This window comes from Rattus norvegicus, chromosome 19 (genome assembly GCF_021556685.1).
Source record: "Rattus norvegicus strain SHRSP/BbbUtx chromosome 19, alternate assembly SHRSP_T2T, whole genome shotgun sequence".
Lineage (NCBI taxonomy): Eukaryota > Metazoa > Chordata > Mammalia > Rodentia > Muridae > Rattus > Rattus norvegicus.
This window is the reverse complement of record NC_141552.1, coordinates 55,287,331-55,315,322: the sequence shown is the minus strand read 5'-3', so window position 1 is coordinate 55,315,322 and position 27,992 is coordinate 55,287,331. Positions and strand designations below refer to the sequence as shown.

Below are 27,992 nucleotides of genomic sequence, written 5' to 3'. Positions count from 1 at the left end.
TTCAGTGGTTCAGAACGCTGTCTGCTCTTCCAGGGGACACAGGTTCAATTCCCAGCACCCACATGAAGAATCCCAACTATCTGAAACTTCAGTTCCAGGAAATTCGATGCCCTCTTCTGGACTGCTCGGGTACTACACACATGTGGTGCGCAAGCATACAAAACACCCATACTCATAAAGTATTAAATAAATAGATTTTCCAAAACAATTAAAACTAAAAATGATCTGAAGGCTCCTAGGGGCTTTTGCCAGCCTTATACCCGCCTGCCTCAGGTCAAGGCTAGACCAACTTCCATTCTCCACCAGCAGGAACATTCTTGAGTAGAAAATTCTCAGAATGTACTGACGCTACCCAACAGATTAAAAGGTCAATATGCTTAGTAAATAAGTTTGAACTGTAACCTTGTTGAGATAACCTGCGCCCCTAAAAAGTATAAAAACTGCTTATAATAGCCATTTGGGATCACCTTCTAGTCACTCACCTTAAGGGACTAATTGAAGGTCGACCCTGACACACTGGAAAATAAACCTCTTGCTTTTGCATCGATCTGCATCTCGGTGTCTCACTCAGGAGTATCTTGAGATAAGTACCACTGACCGAGGGTTGGGGTCTCAAAGATCTTAAATATTTCTCTCTACTGCATGGGTTATAGCCAGTTGTCTTCAAAAGAGCCTCCCTATTGCTGGGATTACAGATGTAGGTCACTGTGTCTTACTTCCTTATATTCTTTAGTGGGATTCATGTCTGCATTCCAGCCAGACGATAAAGGTGTATAGCCTGCCTGCACTCCAGCCAGATCACACAGGCATAGAAGGTCTTTGGATGCGATCCTTTGTCAGAGCAACCATGTTGCTGTATTAAAATTCCTCTACAATAACTCAATTAGGAGAACATTTATCCAGTGTGTGCAAACCCTTGAGTTCAGTTCCCAAAACTGTAACCCAGGAGCAGTGGGGTACACCTGGAATCCCAGCCCTCAGGATGTGAGAAGGTTCAGAAATCCAAGGCCATCCTCTACTACGTAACAAGTTTGAGACCAGCCTGAGACATGAGACCCCACCTGGAAAATGAGAGAGGGAAGAGAGAGAAAGAGAAAGCAAAAGAGCTAAAAAATGATTTATACTAAAATAAATTAAACACAATAAGCAAGCTTCATTCTAGACAGAGATATCTGAAATATTTATATGCACATATGTGTGTGCATGTCCATGTGTAAGTATGTGTATGCATTATCAAAAGTGCACATGTGGAAGACAGACTACAACCTTGGGTATAAATTCTTGCAGAACTATTTTTTTTCTAACTTTTCTGCTGAGTAAGTAAGAACAAGAGATTCGCATAAGAGAATTATATCATTAAGTCAGTCTTTGTATCCCAAGGAGGGAAAATGACTGAGTTTTGGGTCAACATGGTCTACAAAAGACTATTTTGTTCCATTTTTGGTTTTTTTTAACTGATATCTGTATTGAGAATTTGGCCTGATGATTCACTATTCACAGACTTAATCCTCTTACTGCCTCTTGGAGTAGAAAACTCAACACCCAAACCAGCTGACTGAGTGGTTGGCAGGTGAGAAAAAGCTGGGACGCTGGTCGCTCTGAGTCTGGCTCCTTTGGTTTCACATGATGATAACTCATTTTCCAGCAGAAAATATGGTTTTGTTCTCCCTTTAATTTTTTTTAACATTTAATGTGTGTGTGTGTGTGTGTGTGTGTGTGTGTGTGTGTGTGTGTGTCCGCAAGTAACACAGAACTATTGTGAAGATCAGAGGAAAACTTGGAGGGTTCATCTCTCTTCTGAAGATCCTGGGAATCAAATGGAAATCATCCTTAACCCACTGAGCCATCTCACCAGCCCCAAATTTGGTTTTTATTTATGGCTAAATAATACCTCGCTGTGGGTATATAGACTACTTTTTTATCCATTTGTCTGATAACCTAGCTATTGTGGATATTACCACAAGAAGCAGGAGGAAGAGCCTGTTCCATGGTATAGCTTTGCAAAACCCAAATTGAACTATGACCAAAAGCTACTGTTATAGGAGGGACCCTGTGCTGGGTAAAAATGTGCCTGGCACAGTCATCACCAAGCTCAGTCATGGATGAGAAGAAGCCTGGAGATGCCTGGTCCAGCACAAGCACAGTGCAGTCACGGCACCTGGTACCGTCAGTCAAGTGTGCTCTCAACGGTGGGCTCTGTTTTTAAAAGATCTTAGTGGGCACTTCCAGGGTTCCTCCATCATCAGACACATGTAAAGATGTCATAGGGACTTGGAAGCAAACTTTGTCCTTTGCTGTGACATCTCAAACATGGCAAGAGAATGATGGGAATTCTGCAAAACGTATTAACCAAGCTTCTGCTTTCTTAAGTGGACTGTGCGGGACGTAATTTAGCATTTGATAGCTTCTTGCACACCTCAGCTTGTAGGATTAATAACGAGACCCAGGGATTCCATGACCATGCCCTCCAGGACTTGGTCACGTGTGTCAGCTCTCCTGTCAGATAATATAGATCTAATAAAGCTGTTGGTAACATTTTAGTCGTCTTTTGTGACCACCACCCTGCTAAGCCATCAGATGACCACTTGCTACTGATTTCTACATCTCTACAAATCACACACCTATTTATTTTTTTAAAAAATTTGTTATTGACTCAACAAGTGGACAGAATGGTGTGAATGAATGACTTCTGTACAACCACGCAGTTACTGTCATGATGATTCACTGATACGCCAGCCACATACCCTCCCCCACTAAAAGATCAGAATAAATTTCCTAGATACCGTGTTAATTCCTCTGCAAATGTTTAGGTATGCCTTGTCTTAAAACTAACATCATAACTAGAAAGGGTCCACGGTGGTATAAGTAAGCATTTGCAATCATTTATTTTCAAATATTCAGTCAGTGTCCCCCCCCCTTTTTTTGTCCATTGGGTTCATAAACTGTGCGTTTGTTTCTCAACAAACAGCCAAACAATCCTTAAATTTCAAGTCTGTCATGTAACACTTTCATCCTGGATTAAAGCCTTCTGCCCTTGGGGTGAGGCTCAGTAAATCAGGAGATGTTAGAAAGTGAAACAATACAATGTTCTACACAGGAAGTAAATGAATCAAAGGCTTCAGGAAGTTCCTGAAAGTGATCAGATTCACAAAGCCCCGCCCCCCTCTCCAAGCATATATGAGCTGTAAGAACTGCTGAGAGATACTCTCAGACAAGTCCAGCAGCCCACAATAAGCAGAGGCCAACTAAGCAGCTGAAAGAGACACAGACCAACTGAGCTACATGAAAAGGACCCTTTCCAACCTAAGAGATTGCACAGTGTGCTCCAAGAACTGTCGTCCCTGCTAGAATGGGCTTTTGGTGATAAAGCTGCCTTTTGAGTCATCTCTGATCTTACAAGTAATCCTTCATCCATTTTCCTATAAATAACCCCAGTATGACTCACTGGTTCACAAAGCTGAGATTTGGTAGTATCCTCACTTGGGTATAATGTTAATCCCAGTCCTGGTGTGAGTAGACACTTTATATCTCCCCAAGAACAGTGTCCCACAGATATGAATAAGGTCTCTTATAAACTGTCTTTCTTCTATCTCTTTCTGTCTTCTTGGATAGCTACCTATCTGTTGACTGTACCAGGTCATATGTCTTGAAGAGTTTCCACCTGATGGAGTCCACCAGCCTTGGCTCTGCTAAGGCATCTTACTATATATGCATCTGGCAGTACATGTTAGACCCATGCCCTTGAGCAAATGCTCCAAGAGATTTTTCACAGAGAGCTCACGAGGGAAAAAGCGAGCCCAGATATTTCAAAGACTCATTGTTTTGATGCTAGGCTTGTGCTTGACTGTCACTTAGCTACACAGGATACAATATTTATTCCCCATGCTTCTCCTGGAATGTCTTGATTTTGTTACCTCAAGGTTCTTTTATAATATATTTTTGCTATTAATACCAACAAGTCTAATGCCAAACATGGTTCTTTTTTTCTTAATAAATGACTTAAAGGCTAGAGATATTGCTTAGTTGGTAAAATTTTTGCCTTGCAAGCACAAGGATGTGTATTTAATCCCCAGAACCCAAACACACGAGAAAAAAAAAACCTAGCATGGCAGGATGTGTTTATAATTTCAGCGGAAGGGAGGAGGAGACAAGTGAACCTCTGAGGCTCACTGGCCACATAACCCAGCTTACTTAGCAACTCCAGCCCAACAAAAGCAGGAGGAGCCAGTGCGGTGACTCCTTAGGTAAAGAAATTTGCCAAGCCTGAGGAGGACCTGAGAGTAGTCACTAAAATCTGTATGGCGGAAGGAGAGGACCACGTCCTAAAAATGTCCCTCTGACGTTCACACCTAGGCCATAGCGTGCACATGTGTGCATATACACGCATTCAGTGATATAATAAGCATTTTAAAGAATGGTACATTAGTTAAAAGGAAATTAAAAAACCAGAATAGTGCTTGAGGAACAACAGCCTTGTGCACACACATGAATATGCACCAACGCACATCTCTCTACATGCACATGCTTCCCCAGCCTTTGTTTCCTGGATGCTCAAAGGATTCCCCATCATTAACGTCTAACGGTTTTACCAGAATATAACTCCAAGTTGACCATTCTGACCGGCTTTCTCCTGTTTGTTATGCGCCCTTTCAATAGGTGTAGATCCTCTCATCCTTCCATTTCACGAAATATCTCTCTTTCTTTTCTTTGCTTTTTTACTACTTGGGGATCAGCCCAGGGTCTCGCACATGAGAGGCAGCTGCTCATCTGCTGAGCTGCCTCGCAGCCCTGGGCAATCTTCCTTAAATGACACCCTTCGTTGCACTCTTTTGTGTTGTGTGTCTTCTTCAAAAAGTTCAAGAATATTGAATCTTCACTGCCTGCTCTGTTTCTCAAGTTGCTGTTGAGCTGAATCCTGGAGCGTGGGCTAACCTGATGCGATGGGGGAAAGATTACTGTGAAGACCATTCTAGGAGGCCGGAGCCATGCACCCAAGAACAGAGGCTCTTCATTTGAATAGCCAGAGCTGGTGACGGAGGTTGGCTATATGGTAAGTGTACAAAATGTGGAAAGTAAATCAGACTGGAGTGACAGGAACTCTTCCTAAAACGCTTTGATGACCAGTCAACGTGCTCTGAAATTTTTTGAAAGCTAATACAAATTTTAAAGTACACAGAAATCCTTTATAGCTCTCGCCATGGTGCCGTAGGAAAAACAAACTGAAATCAAGACGCTGACCCAGCTTACCTTCTGTGGCTGTGATAAACACCATGATCAAAAAATAACTGGTGGAGAATAGGGTTTGTTCTCGCTAACAAGTGATAGTACATCGCCGAGGGAACTCAAGGCAGGATCTTGAAGCAGAAACGGAAGTGGAAACCATCATGAAACACTGCTCATTGGCTTGCTCCATCGGGTTCGCTCAGCTAGCCTTCTTACACATCCCAAGCTCATTGGCCCAGAGATAGTCCCTCCCAAAGTGGGAGAGACTCTCCTACATCAATAAGCAAGAGCTTCACAGACAGGGTCACAGGCCAATGGGCAATGGGCATTTCTTTAGTTGCGGTTTCTTCTTCCCCCAGGTAATTAAGTTTATGTTAAGAGGACAACTGAGGAGGTTGGGGATTTAGCTCAGCGGAAGAGCGCTTGCCTAGCGAGCGCAAGGCCCTGGGTTCGGTCCCCAGCTCCGAAAAAAAAGAACCAAAAAAAAAAAGAGGGGCTGGAAAGGTGGCTCAGCGGTCAAGAGCACCGACTGCTCTTCCAGAGGTCCTGAGTTCAATTCCCAGCAACCACATGGTGGCTCACAGCCATCTGTAATGAGATCTAGTGCCCTCTTCTGGTGTGTCTGAAGACAGCGACAGTGTACTTATATACATAAAATAAATCTTAAAAAAAGAGGACAACTGAATTTGACTGGGGCAGACACTAAATGTGAAAAAAACAAAACAAAAAACAAAAACACAAGCAAACAAAAAACCCACACACATTGAATACATATTGAAATATATGTATTGAAACATATAAATATTAAAATATACTACATAGCTCATACATATGTAAAATGATGACATTAATCAAAACAATTTCCAGCGTTTAAGGAGATAAAAATGTTCATGACTGTTTTAATCCTTATGTGCTGTATCCAGGTACAAAATGATCACACTGTAAACCTTATACACTTAAACACTTATACAGTTAGTTGATTATCAGCGTCAGCAAGAGCAAAACTGAGAATAGTGGTGCAGAGATTTTTAGGGTTTAAACGCTGTTTAGAAATAGTACAGATACTAAATGTAGGTCTCATATGATTGTGGTAAAAGGAAAGAGGCAGGCGTGATGAAGCCTGGTTTCAAGAGAATATGTTTCTGTCTTCGACCAAGACAAGAAAATAACAGGTAGAAATAAATAAAGCAAACAATTATCCAGGGATGCTCAAAGGGAAGAGGCAAGTGAAGATGGGGAAGCTTCGGGCAAACGGGAGATGTTTCTACAGACAGACAAAAACCACCCTGGCCACTATTATGAAGGAGACAGAATCACATGTGCGGAACACTAAAGTGTGGATCTGAGAGCCCATGGTAAAGATTTTCCAATCCCTGGAACCTTTCAAAGGCGGGGACTAATGGGAGGTTTTAGTTCACTGGGAACCCCTGAAGCTCCGTGGACTCTAATGCTGTCTTGTTTGCTTCCCAGGCATGAAGTGAATGGTTTTGTTATGTCAGGACAGACTGTCTTAGTTAGGGTTCTACTGCTGTGAAGAGACACCATGACCAAGACAACTCTTATAAAGGAAGACATTTGATTGGGACTGGCTTACAGTTTCAGAGGTTCAGTCCATTCTCATCATTGTGAGAAGTGTAGTAGCCATACAGGCAGACATGGTGCTGGAGGAGCCAAGAGTTCTTGACATGAAGGCAGCCAGAGAAAACTCTTCCACAGGCAGCCAGAGGAGAATGGAATCCCACCCTGGGTATAGCTTGAGCTTATATATGAGACCTCAAAGCCCACCTCCACAGTGACACACTTCCTCCAACAAGGCCACACCTCCTAATAGTGCCACCCTGTATGGGCCAAGCATTCAAACACAAGAATCTATGGGGCCATACCTGTTCTAACCATAACAGAGACCCAAAGCAGGGCATCAGAACCTCTGAGACAGTAAGTCAAACTAAACCTTTCTTCTCCAATAAGCTGTTCATCCCAGGCATTTGTTACAGTGACAGAAAGCTGATTGACTCCCAGAGAAAAAGGGAGGCCCTTGAAGAAGAGATAACAGGTGGAAGAGAGATGGGTCAAGAACAACAGGATTGGAGTCACATTCAATCAGAAGAAAATATTTCTTTTCCTGATATGGGAATTAATTAGGAATTGATTAGGAATTAATTAGGAATGTCCATCCCCTCATGTGCAATGAACATCACAACCAGTACTTCAGCACACTCTACTCTCAGATCCTTACAAGCAAACATCTCTGCTGATACTACTGGGTACGCTCTGCCTGTGTGCATGTCCTAAAGTTCTTATTCACTCACTCTTGGACAACTGCAGTGTCCCAACTTCTCAATCCAAAACAAATAGCTAAGAGTTAAAGTTTCCACTATGTCTAGAAATCAAATGTTTTCCCACAAAAGTCGTTCCCTAAGTAAATGGACTGAAATATTTGTGGGTAATATAGGAGGTCTGACATTTTCTTACAGGTCTGTGGGTATGTACATGTGCATGTGTGGTGTGTGTGTGTAGGTCAGAGGTCAACCTCAATTGACCCTCTGTAGGCATCATCCACCTTATGTGTGTGTGGATGCGTGTTGTTTCTTTGTTTGTTGAGATAGGGTCTCTCAAGGGTCTGGAGCTCACCAAATGGGCTCTGTCTGTGAGCCCCAGAATCCCACCGTCCTACACCTCCCCACAACTGGGATTATCAGCATGTGCTACCATCCTGGCTGTTTCACACAGATTCTGAAGATAGAGCTAAGGTCTACCCTACATGGCAACCTCTTGACCCACAGAAGAATATCTCCAGATCCTGACTTCTTTTTTAAATCAGTGAAACAGGATTGCATATCCATGGAAGCCGGGTAACAGAACTTGAAAACACAGGATCTATTGTCTCTACCTCTGTGTGCCCTTGGCATTTTTATCAACTAAACAGTTTTTAAATGTTTTAAGAAAGCAATTCTCAAGTATATGTGCTCATTCACAGCGGTCCTTGGTTTCAAACCTAAGAGGAAAAGACTCTCGATGTATGAACTTCAATTGTTGCTGTTATCACCGCCAAATCTTGGGGATTCTTTTTATGAAAGATTAAAATTTCAGAGACTAGAAAGATGGCTTTGCAAATAAAAGCATGTTCCAAACAAGTCTGATGACCTGAGTCTGATTCACAGAATCTACATAAGAAGCCTGATGCAGAGGTGCACATCTGTAATCCCAGAACTCCTACAAGAGGTACACATCTGTAATCCCGGAACTCCTACAAGAGGTTAACATCTGTAATCCCAGAACTCCTGCAAGAGGTACACATCTGTAATCCCAGAACTCCTACAAGAGGTTAACATCTGTAATCCCAGAACTCCTGCAAGATGTACACATCTGTAATCCCAGAACTCCTACATAGAGGTTAACATCTGTAATCCCAGAACTCCTACAAGAGGTACACATCTGTAATCCCGGAACTCCTACAAGAGGTTCACATCTCCAATCCCAGAACTCCTGCAAGAGGTACACATCTGTAATCCCAGAACTCCTACAAGAGGTTCACATCTGTAATCCCAGAACTCCTGCAAGAGGTACACACCTATAATCCCAGAACTCCTACAAAACAGTAGGCAGGGGCTACAGATTCACCCAGAAGTTCCTAGTTCTAGTGTGGAGGTTTGAATGAGAAGTTTCTCCCAGAGCCTCAGCATTTGAACATGTGGTTTCCAGTTGGTGGTGCTGTGTGGGGAAGTGGCACAGCCTTGTCTGAGGAAGCATAAAGCTAGAGGCAGGCTTCGAGAGCTTAGAGCTTTGTCACTCTTTCTGTTTCTGCAGTGGAAGCTGTGATCTCTCAACTTCCTGCTCTGGTTCCTGCCACTCTGCCTTCTCTGACATCATGGACTCTCTCCCTCTGGAACCATAAGCAAAGCAGACTCTCCTTTCTGTAAGTTGCCTTTGTCGTGGTGTTTGACCACAGCAACAGAGAAGTAACTGGGAGCCAGGCAACCAGGAAAAACAAGGGAGATCTCAAGGTCAAAGGCAAGAACCAATCTACAAAACTTGACCTCTGACCTCCACACTTGTCATGATACACACATACAATAATAATAATAATAATAATAATAATAATAATAATAAATTTTTCTAAAGACTGAACACAATAGAATTGGAAAAGCCATTTTTGTTGCCCAAAATTTCAGTACTAATTTGCTAAATATTTCTTTTATTTTACCAAGAAACCTTATCACCAAAAGTTACTAAAACATCTTGATTTTAAGCTTCTCTTTCAGGATTTGTATTCTCTCTCTCTCTCTCTCTCTCTCTCTCTCTCTCCCTCTCATTCTCATACACACAAACACACATGAGCATATATATGCTTTGCTGTATGATTTTTACCAAAAGAAATCCCTCCTGGTCATGCATACAGGAAAGTCTATCAACATTCGAATGGATATACATCGTTAGGGAAGCCAGTGAGAACATGCTTCTTAACTGCTCTAAAGCCTCTAAAACAGCTACGCCCTGTGTGTAGCAAGAGGCAGAAATCTCTGTAGGCCAACATCATCTAGAACAAATTTTAAAAGATGAGGCTGGGGCAGCGGGTGGGCAGCGAACCATGCTCAACTTGCTTGGAGAGGTACCAGCTTGAAAAGAGCATTGTCAGGCTGAAAGAGCGTTTGTCTCAGTAAATATTCTTCTTCATCCCTGAACCACTGGAGCATGAGGAGATGGACACGGACCGCACACTGGAAGTCTCTGCCGAGTACTCATAATGCACGGGCTGGAAAACTCTCCATCTACCTGGTCTTTGTGGGAAGTGCAAGCTGATGAGGAGGGGCTAAAAGGAGGGAGAGGCCTCCACTTCTGACCAAACTGAAACTCTCACCAAGGAAAATCTTTGGAAGATGGATGAAGTACAGGGAATGTGTGGGACGCTACGAAAGGCACCTATGGCCCGAGGAAGCTCGCACTGCTTGTGATGTAGAAGTGAGGTCAACTTCAGGTAGCGGATGCCAAGCAAGCATGTGCTCAATCATTAGCTACACCCATAAAAGGGATGGTATAGTGCGCATACGCGCTGGAGATCCGGGACACATGCTCTCCCAGTAAGCTATACCTCGGGCCCCAAAGGGTTTCCTTTTTAATATCTGAAATAAAAGGGAAGCGTGTGCCAATTATTTTAATGAGGCCAGGCTAACTTTCTTATTAAAACGTGAAATGGATCTTGCAAGAAAAGTGAATTATGAACCAATAGTCATCATGAACATAATCACAAAACTGATTTCAATATAATTTTAACTTTTATTTTAAAAAAGATAATAGGCTGCAGCCAAATGGAATTCATCTCAGGGTTCAAGGTTGATTCCATATTGGGGGATGGAGAACTAACCAATATTTAAAATTGGGGGTGGGAGGGGCACACATAACCTTTGCATAGATTTCAGAAAAGCACCGAAACTTCACCATTTAAAAAGAAAAGTGCACAGTGGAATCAGGAGCATGTTACTTTGATTTGATATTGAAGTTCTACAAAATACCTATATAAAAATTACATAGTAGTGAAGTATTGAAACCTTAGTTCCAAAGGACCCGCCCCGGCTGCTTCTGTTCCTTATTGTAAATTAGGTCTCATGCTGAGTGTTAAATAAGTAAGAGACCTACCAACATCTAAGAGTGAACAGCACAAGCCACTGATTGGTCAGCCATAACCTTGTCTGTGGCAAATCCAAATATAACCAGAGACACACTTTTAAAATGAACTGAATCAAGCGAGCCTTCTCACTCGATAGGAAAAGTTTGTATTGTTATTTACCAGAAAAGAGTGGAAAGGCATTTTCACCTGTTTACTTGTGTGTGGCATATGCATGACTTTGCACACGTGTGGGAACACATATAGAGTCCCTGTGCACCTGTGTGTGCTCACGTGAAGGCCAGAGGCTGACTGTCTTCCCCATCACTTAACCACCTTAGACTCAGAAGCAGGGTCTCCCTCAATCATGGAGCATGTCAGTCTGTAGTCTAGCCAGCCCACTCCAGACATCCCCTACCCCGACTTCTCAGTTACAGGTGGGCTGCCACACCCAATTGTCATTTACTCCATACTGGGAATATGAACACTTGTTATCGGGCTCACCCAGTGGGTGGTTTACCCACACGGCATCTCCCAGCCCCCCCAGAAATGGATTCTTGACCTCAGAGTCACAAAAACATGAAGAAGGTGAACAAATTGAGTATTCTTTGGTATCCGCTAAATTGGGCATGTTCAATTCTTCACAAAACACTGAACACGTCATTGAGAGAGAATATTAGAAAGGCAAACAACCAATATTCATGTCTATGAACTTCAAAGCAAAATATTAGGAAGATAATATTTCCCTTGAAACCAATACAAGCCTTTAGTAAAACCTGTACCTGAATTCTTACACTGTGGGAGTTGAGTCGCTGCAAAGTAAAATGCCTATGTGAGTGTAAAAGCCCACAAACACCCAAGACAACTTTGCAAATGAGCAGAGCTGAAGACCTCCCACGACTAGACACTGAGACTTGTATTCTAAAAGCACGGAGTTGAGATAAGGCAGCACGACCCAAGGACAGAAAAGGATTCCAACTCCAAAGAGCAGAGAGTCCAGAAGCAGGACTCCAAGGATAGGCACTCGTGGACTTTAACAAAGGTGATGCTTCAGGGATAAGCAAGAAAGAACGAGCATTTCAATAATAGGTGCCACATCCCTTGGACTTCAGTGTGGAGGGAAAAGAAAACTGATGTGTGACCTTTCCTTACACAATACACAAAGAGCGTTCAGAGATTTCTGAAGATCCAAAGAGCAGAGGTAAAAATAATAAAATTTTTATGATAAAAAACTCCAGAGAGAATATTCACGACTTCGGGGGAGCGATGACAAGCGATTTCTTATGTAGAAGAGTTTTATATAAATGTGCACATGACCACTAAAACAGGGACAACATGACAAAAATGCACTTTACTTAAAACAGAAATCCAGGTGGCAAAAAAAAAAATCAATTAGTATTTGTTGCACCTCATCAGTCATCAAGAATATACAAAAGGGTCCAGAGAGATGTTCAGTGGTTAAAAGATAGCTGAGAGGGACCTGAGTTCGAATCCCAGCATGCACAGGGCAATTCACAATGGCAAGTAACCCCAATTCTAGAGGACACAAAACTCTCTTCTGGCATCTATGAACATCAGACACACATGTGGTACATACACATATGTGCAGGTAAAACACTCACACATAGGAAATAAAATAAAAAATATTAAAATTATGATATATCGCCATGCAAAGTGACTAGAATCACAAGAAGAGTAGCAACAATAAATAATACTAACCCTGACCTCCAACCACGCTGGAGAGGAACCGGAAACAACCCACACTGATGGAGGAAGTTGCAATTAGTACAGGTACACTGGGAAAACTGCTTGGCCAGATCGGATAAACTAAAATCATTGTGTGTGTTATTGTACACTCATAAGTAATATGATAAATATCATGAGCTGTGCTTCTCACTAGAAAAGAAATGAGAGACACGAGGTTGGAGAGATGACTCGGTGGTTAAGAGCACTGGCTACCTTTGCAGAGGACCTGGGTTTGATTCCCAGCACCCACACAGCAGTTCACAGCCATCTATAATACCAGTTCCAGGGAATCTGATGGCCTCTTCTGAGCTCCGTGCGCACCAGGCGCAGACATAGGCAGGCAGGCAAAACCCTCCTACACATAAGATAAATAGAAAGAAACCGGGGATATAGTGTAGGATGCTCCTGAGTGATTGCACTGGGATTAGAAGTGAAAGAAAGGGGTATCCGTGGTTGTTAGTATTATCTATCAACTTGAAAGACTCTAGAACAACCTGCGAGTGGTTATACAAATTATGTTCTTTAGGGTGAGGCTGTCCCCTAGGCGGGGGAGGGGGATGGGGATATCTGAACTATGTAAACGCAGAGGCTAACTGCAGATGCATAGACTCATTGTTCTCCTCGCTGCGGACACAATGTAACCAGGTAGTTCAAGTTCTTTTTACTTTGACTTTGCCGACATAATGGTTTGTACACTGAACGGTGGGCTAAAATGAACCCTTTCTTCTTTAAGTTACTGTTTTATCACAACAGGGAAAGAAACAAGGTAGTATGCTTTCAGCAGCTTCCATTAAAAACACCTAGGGCTGGAGAGATGGCTCAGCGGTTAAGAGCACTGACTGCTCTTCCAGAGGTCCTGAGTTCAATTCCCAGCAACCACATGGTGGCTCACAACCATCTGGAATGAGATCTGATGCCCTCTTCTGGTGTGTCTGAAAACAGCCACAGTATATGCGTATAAATAAAATAAATAAATCTTTTTAAAAAAGAACACACCTAGAAGTCACATATTACCATAGACTAAACCCTAGGTCTTATTCTCTAAGACCCATTCACCTCTGGATGGGCATGAAGCTCCCTGGGAGTAGCTACCACATAACATAGCAATGTCTTACAAGGCCAAATAACTTAGACAGAGAGAGAGAGAGAGAGACAGAGAGACAGAGAGAGACAGAGAGAGACAAAGAGAGACAGAGAGACAGAGACAGACAGAGACAGACAGAGACAGACAGAGACAGAGACAGACAGAGACAGAGAGGAGACTAGTTTAAAACTACTACACTAGACAGGAAGTCCCGCCCTTCTCCCGGTTTGGCGGTCCTTCTGCTCTGCCCTACTCTGCTCCTTTTGAGCCCGGATTCAGCGGTTCCTCTTGCGCGGTTCCCCTTGCGCCTGCGTGATCCTGTCCTGCCTTGAGCTCGCACTCAGGCTCGCTCCCCCTGCCTCCAGCCTGCAGTCCCTGACGCCTTCCTTCGCGGTCCAGGCCACCCTAGCACCACGCTCTTCTACTTCTTTTTCACGTCCCTTGTTGGCAAGGATGTAGTCGTAGAACTCAAGAATGGCCTGAGCATCTGTGGAACCCTCCACTCTGTGGACCAGTACCTCAATATCAAACTAACCGACATCAGTGTCACAGACCCTGAAAAGTATCCTCACATGTTATCAGTCAAGAACTGCTTCATCAGGGGCTCGGTTGTCCAGTATGTGCAGCTGCCAGCAAACGAGGTGGACACAGCTGCCACAGGATGCAGCAAGGAAGGAAGCCCTTCAGCAGAAACAGTGATGGCGCCTTTCTCCTCCCCCTCACTTCCCATTGGTGACCCATAACTTGATGTCCAACTGAGGACAAAGACACCCTTGCCCCCAATATTCAGTGTGTTTTGTTTGTGTTAATGCTTGTTTTTTTTCTTTTTAACTGAATGGATGAGAGATAATTCCTCTGCTGAGAAGGGAGGATGAAAACCAGGAACTGCAGGATGTTCCTGGAGTGGATCCCAGTCTGTACCTTCTCACCTTTCCTGGAGATGGGAGCTGCAGCCTAGGCCCTTCCATGGCGACATGTAATACATTTGAGGGATGGAAAGATCTGTCCTCCTGCATCGGGAATAAAACTTATGATGCAAACTGAAAAAAAAAAAAAAACCTACTACATTAGACTTAAATTCTAAGTTCGGATGAAAATTAGGATGTTTACTAAGTTAATTCTTTTTAGTATACCCTCCCTTCTTTCCACTACAAAATAAAACAAGCATGCAATGACGAAAACAGATATGCAAGATAACAAAACTAAATTCCCGAAAACAGTCAAAGCCTCAACAAAAGGAGTCACGTGCCACACTGAGATTACATCCCAGATATGACCATCAAAATGCTTGGGTAATATCCAAGTCCGATAATCTTAACCATAGTCATAATCTATGTGCAATGAAACATCAAAGAAATGGTAATTGAGGAGTACTCTATAAAAATCCGTCCTGCCTTTTTCTTTCTTAACGGGAAACAGGAGCAGACTGAGAAGTGAGGTGGTTTGACTAGGTATGGCCCTCAAAGATTCAGGCATTTGAATGCTTGGCTCAGAGAATGTAGCACTATGGGAGGTGTGGCTTTGATGGAGTAGGCGTGGCCTCACAGGAGGAAGTGTGTCGCTGCTGAGGCAGGCTTTGAGGTTTCATACAAGTTCAAGCTCTGCCAGTGTGGAACACAGTCGCCTTCCGCTGCCTACAGATGAAGATGTAGAACTCTCAGCACCCTCTTCAGCACCATGGTTGCCTGGACGCTGCCGTGCTTCCTGCCATGATGATAATGGACTAAACCTCTGAAACTGTAAGCCAGCCCAAACTAAATGTTTTCCTTTATAAGAGCTGCCTTGGTCATGGTGTCTCCTCACAGCAATAAAATCCAAACTAAGACACAGGGTTCCGTAGGAATCAACAAAGCAACGCCCTGTGACCTTGACCCAGAGCTCCCGTGGGTATCACGCAGCCAGCAGGGTGTAGAGCCCCTGCCTCTCCACCCCAGTTTGAACCCTAGGTTTGGCATCTATGAGTGGAGCAACCCTGCACCAGTCAGTAAACACCTAAGAAATCTACATTCTCCTTTGAAAAATAAAAAAGAACAGCCAGGCAGTGGGAGTTCATGGCTTTAATTTCAGGACTCAAGAGGCAGAGGCAGACAGATCTCTGAGTTCAAGGCCAGCCTTGTCTATAGATTGAGTTCTAGGGCAGCCATGGATAGGCAGGGAAACCTGTCTTGAAACACAGACAACGTAAAGAAAATGGAAGGAAGGGAGAGAAGGCAACAGAGGCAACTGGGATGAACGGTTTTAGGATCTAAGATTACAGCTTAGAATTTTAGATTCTGTTTTCTAGAGTCAGTGTCTCAGGGTTTGTGAATTCAGTGTTGCCTGGGACTCTATAACTACTGGGGACAATGAGAAACTATGGTAAGTAAAATACGGCTGCATCACAACACAAAATACAAAACACAGACCAGGACAGAGGATGGAACTCAGTAGGGCACTTGCCTACCATGTAAACATTCCTGCATTCTATCCCGAAGACCACCCAAAAGTTATGATAAAATACCTGTCCAACTGTTAGCATATTATTAATGATTGAATGTACAAGTTCACAAAAAAAGACATTTCCTGTGCAGAATCTCAAATAACCCCTAGGTTCTCTGCCTTGAAGGATAGGAAGTCTATATTTGTTACATGATTTCCTTCCCCAAAGCTTAGTATTCGATGGGGAAGGAAGAGTTAAAAACAAACAAGTCCAGAGAGATGATTCGGTGGGCAAAGGCACCTGTTGCCAAGCCCCATGCTATGAGTTTCCCTGGAAACTTGGCCAGGCACAGTGGTCCTCACCTATGATCCCAGTATAAGTGACAAAGCCAGATGGATCCTGGAGGCTTGCTGGCCACTCGGTCTGGCTAAATTGGTGGGCGTGAGGTTCAGTGGGAGACGGTATCTTAAAAAAATAGAGAGTAATTAAGAAGGACACTGGACATTGACCTCTAGCCTGCGCACGCGCGCGCGCACACACACACACACACACACACGTACAAACTGCACAGACTTACAAAGCACGTGTCTAGAACACGCGAAGAACTATTACAGCTCAACAACACAAAGACAGTTAAGGCTTCTTCAAAGCATAAAGCCCTTTCCTCAGTGAGAAGACGCCTCGGAGAGAATGGAAAGACAGTTACAGAAAACTGAAAGGTATTTGTAAACGCCACTTCCAGATTACGCAAACAGCTCTCAAACCTCAACAATTACAAGACCAGCAATGTGGTTTTGAGTGGGCATAACATCTCACTAAAGAAAATGTACAGGCCCACAAAAATATATGCTGACCGTCTGTACTATTAAGGAAATGCAAATTCACACGAGAGGCTGGGAGGCACTCAGAAAAACGGCTAAAGCTTTTTAAATCTTTATCCCCTCAAGATCTGGCAAGGATGAGAAGCAACTGGACTGAGGTCTGGTGAGCTACTGGCGAGAATGGAAGCAGTGAGACCACATGGGAAAATATCTGAGTAAAATTTTCAGAAGCCTAAACTATACTGTCTTATTCCTTGCTTTTTGTCTCTTAGGGATTTACCCTAGAGGAATGAAGGACAGATCAGTCAGTGGAGACCTTGCCTGGCAAGCAGGAAGGTCTGGCTTCAACCCTCAAGACACATGTTAAAAAAAAGCCAGGCATGATAGCACCCATTTGCTATCCCAGCACTAGAGAGGCTGAGACAGGAGGAGTGTGTAGCACACTGGTTAGCGCCCTAGCCTATGTGGTGAGCTCTAAGCCAATAAGAGACTGTCTCACAAACAAGGTGGATGGCTCCTGAATGACCCTAGCCTGTGCACTGTGCACTGATGTACACACACACACACACACACACACACACACACACACACACACAACTTGCATACAGATGTTCAGAGAAACTTTGTCATATCCCCCAAATGCCCATCAGCAGCGTGCCCTAGATAAACCATCTCTGAAAGCAGTGTTCCCTGATGGGTAATAGGGCCAGTAAGCCCTGCCATTGCTCTTCATAGTGGCTGGAGTCTGAACTGCCCCTTAGCTTCCTGATTAACTGGACCCTGTGGGCCTCTTTAGTGCTTCAGTTTGGGCCACAGGCAAGTGGACAGCCGCAGAAAATTCAAGTCTCTAGGTGGACTTTTCCCTGAAGTCTGGCTAATTGACAGCAGCTGGACAGTGTCCCTCATTTAACATCTGTCTGTTGAGAGAGTCCTAACACCACTGCACAGTGATAGCAGGGTCTTTTGTCCTGAATTCTGTATTGAGAAAACATCCAGCTGCTGGGCAAACAGGTCAGTTTGTAAAGTGCTTGCTTTGGAACCATGAAGACCTGAGTTTAAACCTCCAGAAGCCATGTTCCTCTGAGGTCGCAGAGATGGGTTCCTGGCACTCGCTGGCTAGCCTACTTGGCAACTTCCAAACTAGTAGAAAGAGTCTGTCCAAAAGAAAAAAAAATGATGGTGTCTGAAGAGTGATACTGGTATTGACCTCTGACCTCTGGACACGTGTGCACGCACACACATACATGAACATGCCTGTGCATCAATCAATCAATCAATCGATGGCAGAAAGAAAGAAAAGAAGGAATAAAACAAAAACACACAGGATTCCAGTCTTTCGATGGCGCAAAGACAGCCAGCAGTGCCTGGTGAAAGGAGAGACCGATGTGACACCCGTCATGTTTTCTCAGCCCTACTCATAGCACCAGACCCTAAGATCCCATCACTGGGCACAAACATTCCAGCTAGGTCCTATGGCGAAGGCTCAGGTTACCCATGTCCTCAGGAATTCTCTGATCCCAAAGCAGACCTAGGAGAGCATCTGGATTTTGGATAGCGGGCAGAGCCAGCTAACTCCTCACAAAGCGCTTACTAACAAGCGTCTCACCGTGACAGTTATACTCCACACACTGAAGTGCAAAGTGAAGAGACAAACGCAGGAGGAAGAGCAGCTGGCGCCAGCCCCAGACAGATGACCCTCCACTCTCCTCAGCAGAAGACCAGAACTGTTCCTGTGGCCCTGGCTCCCCCACAGCCTCACTTGGCCCAAATTCTAACCCACGGGTCGTTAAAGAAGAAATAGGGCCAGAAACTCACTCTGCGGACCAGGTTCCCTCCAGGATTGTGATTCTGGGGGTTTTAGTATCCTTTCCTATGAAAGGCCTCAGAAGGCCTCTCTCGTGGATCTGGTACATTCTAAAAACACCTGAGAGACTACAGATCTAGAAGTTTCCATGGAACCATAATTTCCAACCCCATTATTTACTGTGTTCATGCCCAGTGGCCTCTAGTGCATCAGTTACCCAGCTATCCTCCTCTTTCCTTGGTTCTGACGTGATAATGGTATGGGGTGCGTGCGCGTGCACATGTGTGTGTGTGTGTGCACGCGCGCACGTGCATGCATGCCTATGTGTACATGCCTGTGTGTGTACATGCATGTGTGTGTACACACATTGTGCACATGCATATGTATGCACATGTGTGAGAGTGTGTTCGAGTGTTCGTGTATGTGTGTTTGTGTGTTTGTGTGAGAGTGTGTGTACATACGTGTGTGAGTATGTGTGTGTATGTGTGTGTGTGTGCGCATGTGTTGACAGGGATGGAACCTGTGCTCTAATACATGCTAGGATAATGGTATACCACTAAACTACACATCCCAGCCTCTCTTCAACATTGTAATTTAAGTTTAAAAACCGTGTAAACTGAGGTTTAATTGGTGATATAATTGATTTTTGAGCAGCATTAATTACTGCAAAGCTTGTTCTCCTGAAAGAGCCCATTTTGTACTGCTTTAAAATTAGACTTGAAGATAATGGCAGAGTGATGTCTGGGGAACCTCTCGACCTGGTTTTGTATCATTTCCTCTAAGTAAAAACTTGGAGCATTGTTTATTAGATGTCTGTGCCACACCAAAACTCAGGTTTCTTGGCTCTTTACCATAATCAATGTGAGCACTGAAGAAGCAAACACAGATGTTCCCAGTGACCAATATGGACAGGTCAAAGCCTGCTTTCTTTCTCAATCTATCTATCTATCTATCTATCTATCTATCTATCTATCTATCTATCTATCTATCTATCTACCTATCTATATCTGTCCGTCCATCCATCCATCTTTATCTATCTGTATTTCTGTGTCTCTCTGTGTCTCTCTTTCTCTGTGTGTGTCTCTATGTGTGTACTTAATTCTGTGTGTGTGTGTGTCTTTCTCTGTTCATATCTCTATGTGTGTACTTACGTGTGTGTGTGTCATGGAGAATTTGCTTCTCTCTCTATTTCTCTCTCTCCCTCTCTCTCTCTCTCTCTGTGTGTGTGTGTGTGTGTGTGTGTGTGTGTGTGTGTGTGTGTCACAGGAGCCTTGCTTATATCAGACAATTCCATTACCAAACTCCATCCTCAAAGAAGCTAAGCATCAATGAATCACACACATGATAAGTATCAATGAATCACGCACATGAGCTTCCTCAGAAATTTTTGTTGCTTTTACTTAGATATCTCTGTCCAGGTCAAAGCCTGAAACTTTTTTGGTAGGGTTGTGGGACAAGTCAAACTCTCCACAGATGTGAGCTCTTGTTTTGGAGGGATTGGGCTGAGACAGGTTTGCATGTATCCCAGTGCTGGGCTAAGACTAGCCATGACTTTCTAGTCCTCCTGCCTCTACTTCCAAAAGACTGGGACTGCAGATATATCTTAGTTACTTTTATCTTGTTGGGATAAAACACTGTGACCAAGACAACTTAAAGAAGACAGAGTTGATTTGGGCTCACAGCGCTGGAAGGATCAGAGTCTGCCCTGCAGGGAGGCAAGCAGCAGGCATGGCAGCATACCGAGACCTCACATCCTTTACCCTGAGCATGAAACAGAAAGAAAACAGGAGTGGCTCAGAGATTTAAACTCTCAAAGTACCCTAAACCCCAGCACCATACTTCCTCCAGCAAGGCCACACCTCCCAAACAGCTCTATCGTTGAGGATCCAAATGTTCAAAGATGAGGCTATGAGAGTCGTCTCTCACTCAACAGCCACGGGCTGCATGCCACCATACTTGATAGCCTCATATTTAATTATCTTATGTGTACGGATGGGCTGGTTGGTCGTCTGGTTGGTTGGTTGGCTGGTTGGTTGGCTGGCTGGCTGGTTGGTTGGTTGGTTGGTTGGTTGGTTGGTTGGTTGGTTGGTTGGTCGTCTGGTTGGTTGGTCATCTGGTTGGTTGACAGGTTGGTTGGTCGTCTGGTTGGTTGGTCATCTGGTTGGTTGGCTGGTTGGTTGGTTGATTGGTTGGTTGGTTGGTTGGTTGGTTGGTTGGTTGGCTGGCTGGTTTGGCCTGCAAATCGGGAGTATACAGTGCCCTTGGAGGCCAGAAGAAGGCACCAAATCTCCTGCAACATGAGTTACAGACAGTTGTGAGCTGCCACGTGTGTGCTAGGAATCACACCCAGGTCCTCTGGAAAAGCAGTGTGCACTCCTATCTGCTGGGCCACCTCTCTGTCCCCTTCATACTTTTTCAGACTTTTTATCACACTCATTTATTCATTCATTCTCTGTGTGAGTCTGCAAATGTCGTGATGCACACATGGGGTCAGGGGACAGCAGGCAGGGTTCAGCTCTCTCCTTCTACCACGTGGACTCAGAGATCAGATTTAGGCTCAGTTTTGGTAGCAGCTTTCCCCACTGAGCCACCCCAGCCCCATCCCGGGCTTTGTAGACTTGTACAACGCATCTATCTTACCAAGAGAAAGAAAGAAATTGCCCTTCATTTTTCTTCACTGTATAGGTGTCCACTGCCTTGGACACTGATTCATAGATACTTACTGTCTTATTCTGGAGTCCTACTTTTCTGTCTATATAAAGTATTGACCTTTTCACAGAGACCCCTGGGAATCTAAAATTAGTAGGGGAGAAAGGGGTCGTGGACTTGTGTCTCCCATTATATCACATAATGAAATACTAATCTTTATTGCTTTCCAAACGGTGGGGAGAATGCTTTAATACATGCAACGTGTATGTGGACCTCAGAATGTTCATCCTAAGTGGGGAAAGCAGGAATGAAAGGCCACATACATCAGGAAACTGCCTTAGTAGTGGGAGGGGTAGAAGAAGGGATGGAGACGTAAGCGTAGGAGAGAGACTAATTAACAGGTACTGAGTCTCTCTAGGATGCTGGGAGCATTTTAGAAGTAGGAAGTCCTATGGCTGAACAGCACGGTGACCCTGCGTAGCTAAGTGATACTGAGTTACATATTTAGAAGCGGTTCGAATGGCCAATGTTCTGATATACGCGTCTTCACACATTTCTAAGAGAGTATGTATTTTGTAATTGTGTTTAATGACAGCTTAGAAAATCCAAACAAATCAGTAATGATGAGAAATGGATCCATCTCGGTTCAGGAGCGCCATGGAGCCTGTGGAACCCAGTAAGGGGATGGATTCGGGGTGCAATTGGTTTAATTGTAGCAATGGTTTCATTTATGTGCATTTATGTGCCACCGCTCATCGAACTTCACACTTCACCTGTGCGCCCTTCACCTTGCCTGTATCAAAACAGATAAGCAGTGAGGGGCTGGGGAGAGCGCTCAGTGAGGGGCTGGGGAGAGCACTCAGTGAGGGGCTGGGGAGAGCGCTCAGTGAGGGGCAGGGAGAGCACTCAGTGAGGGGCTGGGGAGAGCACTCAGTGAGGGGCTGGGGAGAGCACTCAGTGAGGGGCTGGGGAGACCACTCAGTGAGGGGCTGGGGAGACCACTCAGTGAGGGGCTGGGGAGAGCACTCAGTGAGGGGCTGGGGAGAGCACTCAGTGAGGGGCTGGGGAGAGCACTCAGTGAGGGGCTGGGGAGACCACTCAGTGAGGGGCTGGGGAGAGCACTCAGTGAGGGGCTGGGGAGAGCACTCAGTGAGGGGCTGGGGAGAGCACTCAGTGAGGGGCTGGGGAGAGCACTCAGTGAGGGGCAGGGAGAGTGCTCAGTGAGGGGCTGGGGAGAGCACTCAGTGAGGGGCTGGGGAGATGGCTCAGTGGATATAGCCACTTGCCACACAAGCCTGAGGAGCTAGGTAGAAGGAGAGAACTAGCTCCCAAGAGTGGTCCTCAGACCTCCACACCTCTGAGGAATGCACACACTGTGTTCACACATACACATGGTCATGGTGTCTGTTCACAGCAGTAAAACCCTAAGTAAGACAGCCCATGTCCTACGAAACAGACTTGTTGGAGTGAATAGGGTGTATTTCAGAACCCACCAGTCTCTGACCCCAAGAATGTCCCACTGGGCCAAGCAACCATCATCTCCACTTGCATCGTTGAAAGAATATCGTAAAGTTCCTGCTTCCATCACTGCCCAATCCTGGGAGTGTTTTACAGAAGTCAAAAGGATCCCTCAAAAATCCAAACCCTCAAATGGCTTCTTGTCTCGTCCCAAATAAAGGCCAAGTTCACACCATGGCTTGTAAGGTCCTGTGTGTCCTAGCCCATCTCTTCATTTCTCAATACACCGGCGTCCTTTTATCACATTGGCTTTTGGGTTGATTGTAGAAGTGTTCAAATGGCCTCTTTCCTTAGATTTTACGACATCAGATTCTTGGGTTTGCTTTCTGTTTCAGTGGTAAGCACGTTGGGGGGCAAAGGTTCTGTTTACACTGGAAGGTCACGATCCATCACTGAAATCAGGGCAGGAACGACAGCAGAAGTCAGAGAGGAAAGCTGCTTACTGGCTGACTGTCTAGCTTGCTCAGCTAGATTTCTGATATTGCCCAGGGCTGTCTGCCTAGGGATAGCACTGCCCACAGTGGGCTGGGCCCTCTCACACCAGTCAACAAGACAGCCTCTCACTGACCACAGGCCAATCTGATAGCAGGTGACTCTAGGTTTTATGAAATCGACAATGACAACTAACCAGGACACTGTCCTTGACTGCCCTGGCTCTGCTTTCAGGATCTCAAACACACACACCCTTCCCTTTATTTTTCTCTTATCCCTGTTGAGGTTTGGACAAGAATGTCCGCCCTCCATGCCTACCCTGGAGGCTCATGGATTGGAATGCTGAGTCACCAGGACATGCTACTATTAGGAGGTGTGGTCTTGTAGGAGTGGGTGTGGCTTTGTTAAAGGAAGTGTGTCACTGGGTGGGGGCCGGGGGAGCTTTGAGGTTTCAGAAGCTCAAACTAAGACCAGTCACTTCTCTCTGCCTGCTGCCTGCGGAACGGGATGGAGAACTAACTCTCGGCCACCTCTCCAGCACCATGGCTGCCTGAATGCCACCATACTTCCCACCATATGACAATGGACTAAACCTCTGAACCATAAGCCAACCCCAATTAAATGTTTTCCTTTATAAAAGTTCATGGTGTCTCTTCTTGGCAAAAACAAAACAAAACAAAACAACAACAACAAAAAAAAAAACCTTAACTAAGCCATGCCCTTAAAATCACTGTTAATGCATTATAATTTTCTTTAGTTGTTGTTTATGCCTTGACTCTTTCCACCAGATCAAGCAGGGTTTTTTGATTTGTTTGTTTGTTTGTTTGTTTGTTTGTTTGTTTGTTTGTTTGAGACAATGTTTCTCTATACTCTCTATACCCTGGCTGTCCTGGAACTTGCTCTGTAAACAAGGCTGGCCCCAAACTCATCGAGATCCACTTGCCTCTGCCTCCTGAGTGCTAGGATTAAAGGTGCGCCCACACCTGGCCTCAAGCAATCATTTTTTTTTTTGGTTCTTTTTTTTTTTTTTTTGGAGCTGGGGACCGAACCCAGGGCCTTGCGCTTCCTAGGTAAGCGCTCTACCACTGAGCTAAATCCCCAGCCCCTCAAGCAATCATTTTAAGCCTATGTTGATTTCCATTGAAACCTCATATCCCAGAATAATGCTCAATATGTAACTTCACCCCATCACCCACCAGAGGTAATGGGAAAGAAAGGATGGGGTGGGGAGTGGACCTGTTTAGGAAGGTTCTTTGCTTTGAAGCAACTCTCATCTGTGTCGTCTGGAAATCGGCAGTTCAGTTCACAGGTTAGCCGCAGCAGCTCGATCCACTCACAAACACTTCACAGATACACCAGCAGTCCAGTTCTGCAGAGTCGGGATAGCAAACAGGAATCAGCAGCGGTGGCACCGCCTACCAGAGACAGCCAGGCCTCAGCCTCAGCTGAGTCAACAGGAGGGACCACCCAGTATGAGATGGACCGATACCTGTGTGCTGTTAGCAAAGAATCCTTCATCAAAAGTCCTCTCACGTGTGTGTTTTAACAAAACATCCTTTCTCCTGCATCTGCTTCAGCAAAACATTCCTTCACATGTTTGCCCCAGCAAAACACCATCCAACACAACTGACTTTCCAAAGAACCCTTAAGTTTTCTCTTCCACCATGAGAGAACCAGGGCTCAAACTAAGGTTGTCAGGCTTGGCAGCAAGCCTTTGCCTGTGAAGCCACCTTCCTGACATACCTTCTAGCTTGTATATTAATAGCAAAGGAAATAAATAGAGGAATCAAAGAAGAAGCAATACCCAGGCTCCAGACATGATGATAGTCTTGGAGCCCCAGTCAAGAAGGACACTGTCAAAATGATGTCACACCATAGGGACCATTGAGAGATGATGCTTTGGGGATGAAGGCATCTCTTGTAGGGATGAAATCAGGTGCAGAAAGGTACCTGACAATGGGGGTGGGCATAGACCAAAGAAGACCCATTGCATTTAGTGACATGGAAGTCACAGCTGACCTCAGCAGTCAGAGAGAAGCATTACGGCCACCCACAGAAGACAGGATCTCAGGAAACCAAGCCCAGAACCCATGGGAAATCAATAAAGTGGATAGCTTAGCTTCGAGACGAGATAGCACCGGTTTTTAAATCATGGGCATATTGATCTCCCACGGAGGTGGGGAAAGAGCTGGCACAGCAAGACCCAGCCCCTTCCGATGTCACCTTACAGACAAGACTCGGTACAACTGGGTTCCTTCCAACCAAAAAAAAAAAGCCCTTGAGAATTGGGGAATAGGTTGTCCTTCCCCAAGTAACTCATCTTCTTTTTAACCCTAGCTTTCCTAACTAATGCCCTCAAATCCCAGGTAAATCCCCCACACTGCAGGCTATTTTAGTGCCATAATCTCTCCATGCTGCCACCAGCCATCTCTTCAAAGGAGAGTCAAGTTTTGTGGAGCGTTCAGCAGAAACGTCAAAATAGGCGTCTAAACGAGTAACAGGATTATGATTCTGTTTCTTCATCGCTGATTTTGAAAGCCTGGCCTAACCCATCCTTGACCACATCGCTGTGATGTTGCCTGGCACCCCTTGTCATTCTCTAATTGCTGTGTCTTGAATAGTATTCTTCTTGTAAGTTTTCTATATCCGTTTCTCTAGAAGTTACACTCTGGTTTGCTGTCCTAAACAAACATCAGATCATCAACTCTGATGTCCCCAAGATGGCGGTCTTCCAGAATACAGAAGCAGGAAACACATATCAGACAATAATAGAAGTCTCCACAGCCATGATCAGTGAGGCCCAGCTCTTTCTTTACCCTGCATATTTTATGCTGTAGTTCTTACTTCCAGATCTCCCTATGTGAGGAAACTCAATAAATCAGTTGATCTCCCAATGAGAAGGCTCCATCAGGTGAAAAGAAGATATTCCCAGTACTTAATTTGATCAAATAAAAGCACCATGCGTATCTGTAGCCCCAGACCTTAGCACAACTGATGCCTTAGAGCCTTAGAACCCAGCACGTATGGCAATGCTTGCCAAAGTGAGAACAAAGCCCTAGTCCACCAGCTAAAACAGGAACAAAGGCTGAGTCAACACAGTCCCCGGACTCAGCTGGGAAAGTCTCAAATGTACTAACCTTGCCTTTTGGCTTCCGCAGTTCCATTTCTTGCTAACTGTTCTTGTTAACTGAAGTGTGTCAACCCAAGATGTGGTTTTTGTGCTTAAAAAGCCAAGAACAGCAAGCCTCGGGGCTGCATGGCTTGGATGAGATCCCCCATGTGGTTGTTGGCTGAGTATAGACGCTTCTATTTGGCTTTTAAGAGCCTGTGAGTTCTCTGAAGGAGTTACCTCACAGCACATCCTTTTTCTACCTTCTTCATTGCTGTCCCCGGCACATAGTAGAGATCTGATTAGAGCTTAGTGGATTGGCTGGTGAGAAGGCTCAGCAGATAAAGGCCCTTACTTACTTGCTGTGCAAACCTGAGAACCTGAGTTTGATCCCAGGATTCCACAGTAGAGGGAAGAATTGACTCCCAAAGTTGGCTTTTATCCAAACACACACTGTAGCTTGTGTTCTCCCTCACTTGTGCTATCTCTGTCTCTGTCTCTCTCTGTCTCTCTCTGTCTCTGTCTCTCTCTGTCTCTCTGTCTCTCTCTGTCTCTCTCTGTCTCTCTCTGTCTCTCTCTCTCTCTCTCTCTCAAGTCTAGTGATTAAGTGCATGAAAGCATTTCACAAACTTTTGACAGTGTGTGATGGTCTAAATGTGTCCAACCTTTTGGCTTTGAGACACAACTTTGTCATCTACAAAGTTTGCTCACAATAGAGTACTTTTAAGGGCTGGAGAGATGGCTCAATGGTCAAGAGCACTGACTGCTCTTCCAAAGGTCCTGAGTTCAATCTCCAGCAACCACATGGTGGCTCACAACCATCTGTAATGGGATCTGATGCCCTCTTCTGGTGTGTCTGAAGACAGCAACACTGTACTCATATATAAAAATAAAGAAATAAAATCCTTAAGAAAAAATCAGTTTTTTTTAAAAAAAAGAAATCACATACAAAAAAAGTCTCATAATGTTTTAAGTAAGTTTAAGGGCTTGTGTTGGGTCACAGATAGCCTCCCAGAATGGTTAAGCCACAGGCTGGGCATGACTGGTAGGTAGTAAAGAGGGAATATTTGAGGAAGATAATGACTAATTGTGATTTTTTTTTTTGCTTAAAGACATGTGATTTGTTTAAATTTATAGTATGTCACGGAATGTCTAAGATGAGGAAGGCAGTCTATGTACATCATGTTGTTCAGTAAGGCACCATCCATTAGGTCCATGTAACCACTGAGGTCTTTGTAAAAACATCAGCTCTTGAGGAACAGGCCTTACCGTTTCATTTCATTTTATTGGTTTTTTTTTTTTTGGTTCTTTTTTTCGGAGCTGGGGACCGAACCCAGGGCCTTGCGCTTCCTAGGTAAGCGCTCTACCACTGAGCTAAATCCCCAGCCCCTTATTGGGTTTAAATAGTGGCACGTGGCTACTACAGTGGACAACTCATTTAAATAAGTTGGCACAGGTCCGGCTTGAGAAAAGTGTTTTGGTCCTTTTAAAACTCAAAGCATTTTCCTGATAGCTCCTTACAGTGCCAAAAGTAAATGAGTGAACGGATAAACAAACAAACAAACAAATGATGAGGGAGGGGAGC

The 27,992-nt window shown here is 44.5% G+C and overlaps 1 pseudogene; it reads left to right on the top strand.

Annotated features, from left to right (window-relative positions):
• The first annotated feature begins 2,098 nt into the window (after positions 1–2,098).
• Lsm2-ps1 (LSM2 homolog, U6 small nuclear RNA and mRNA degradation associated, pseudogene 1) lies at positions 2,099–14,354 on the top strand (annotated as a pseudogene).
• The last annotated feature ends 13,638 nt before the right edge of the window (positions 14,355–27,992 follow it).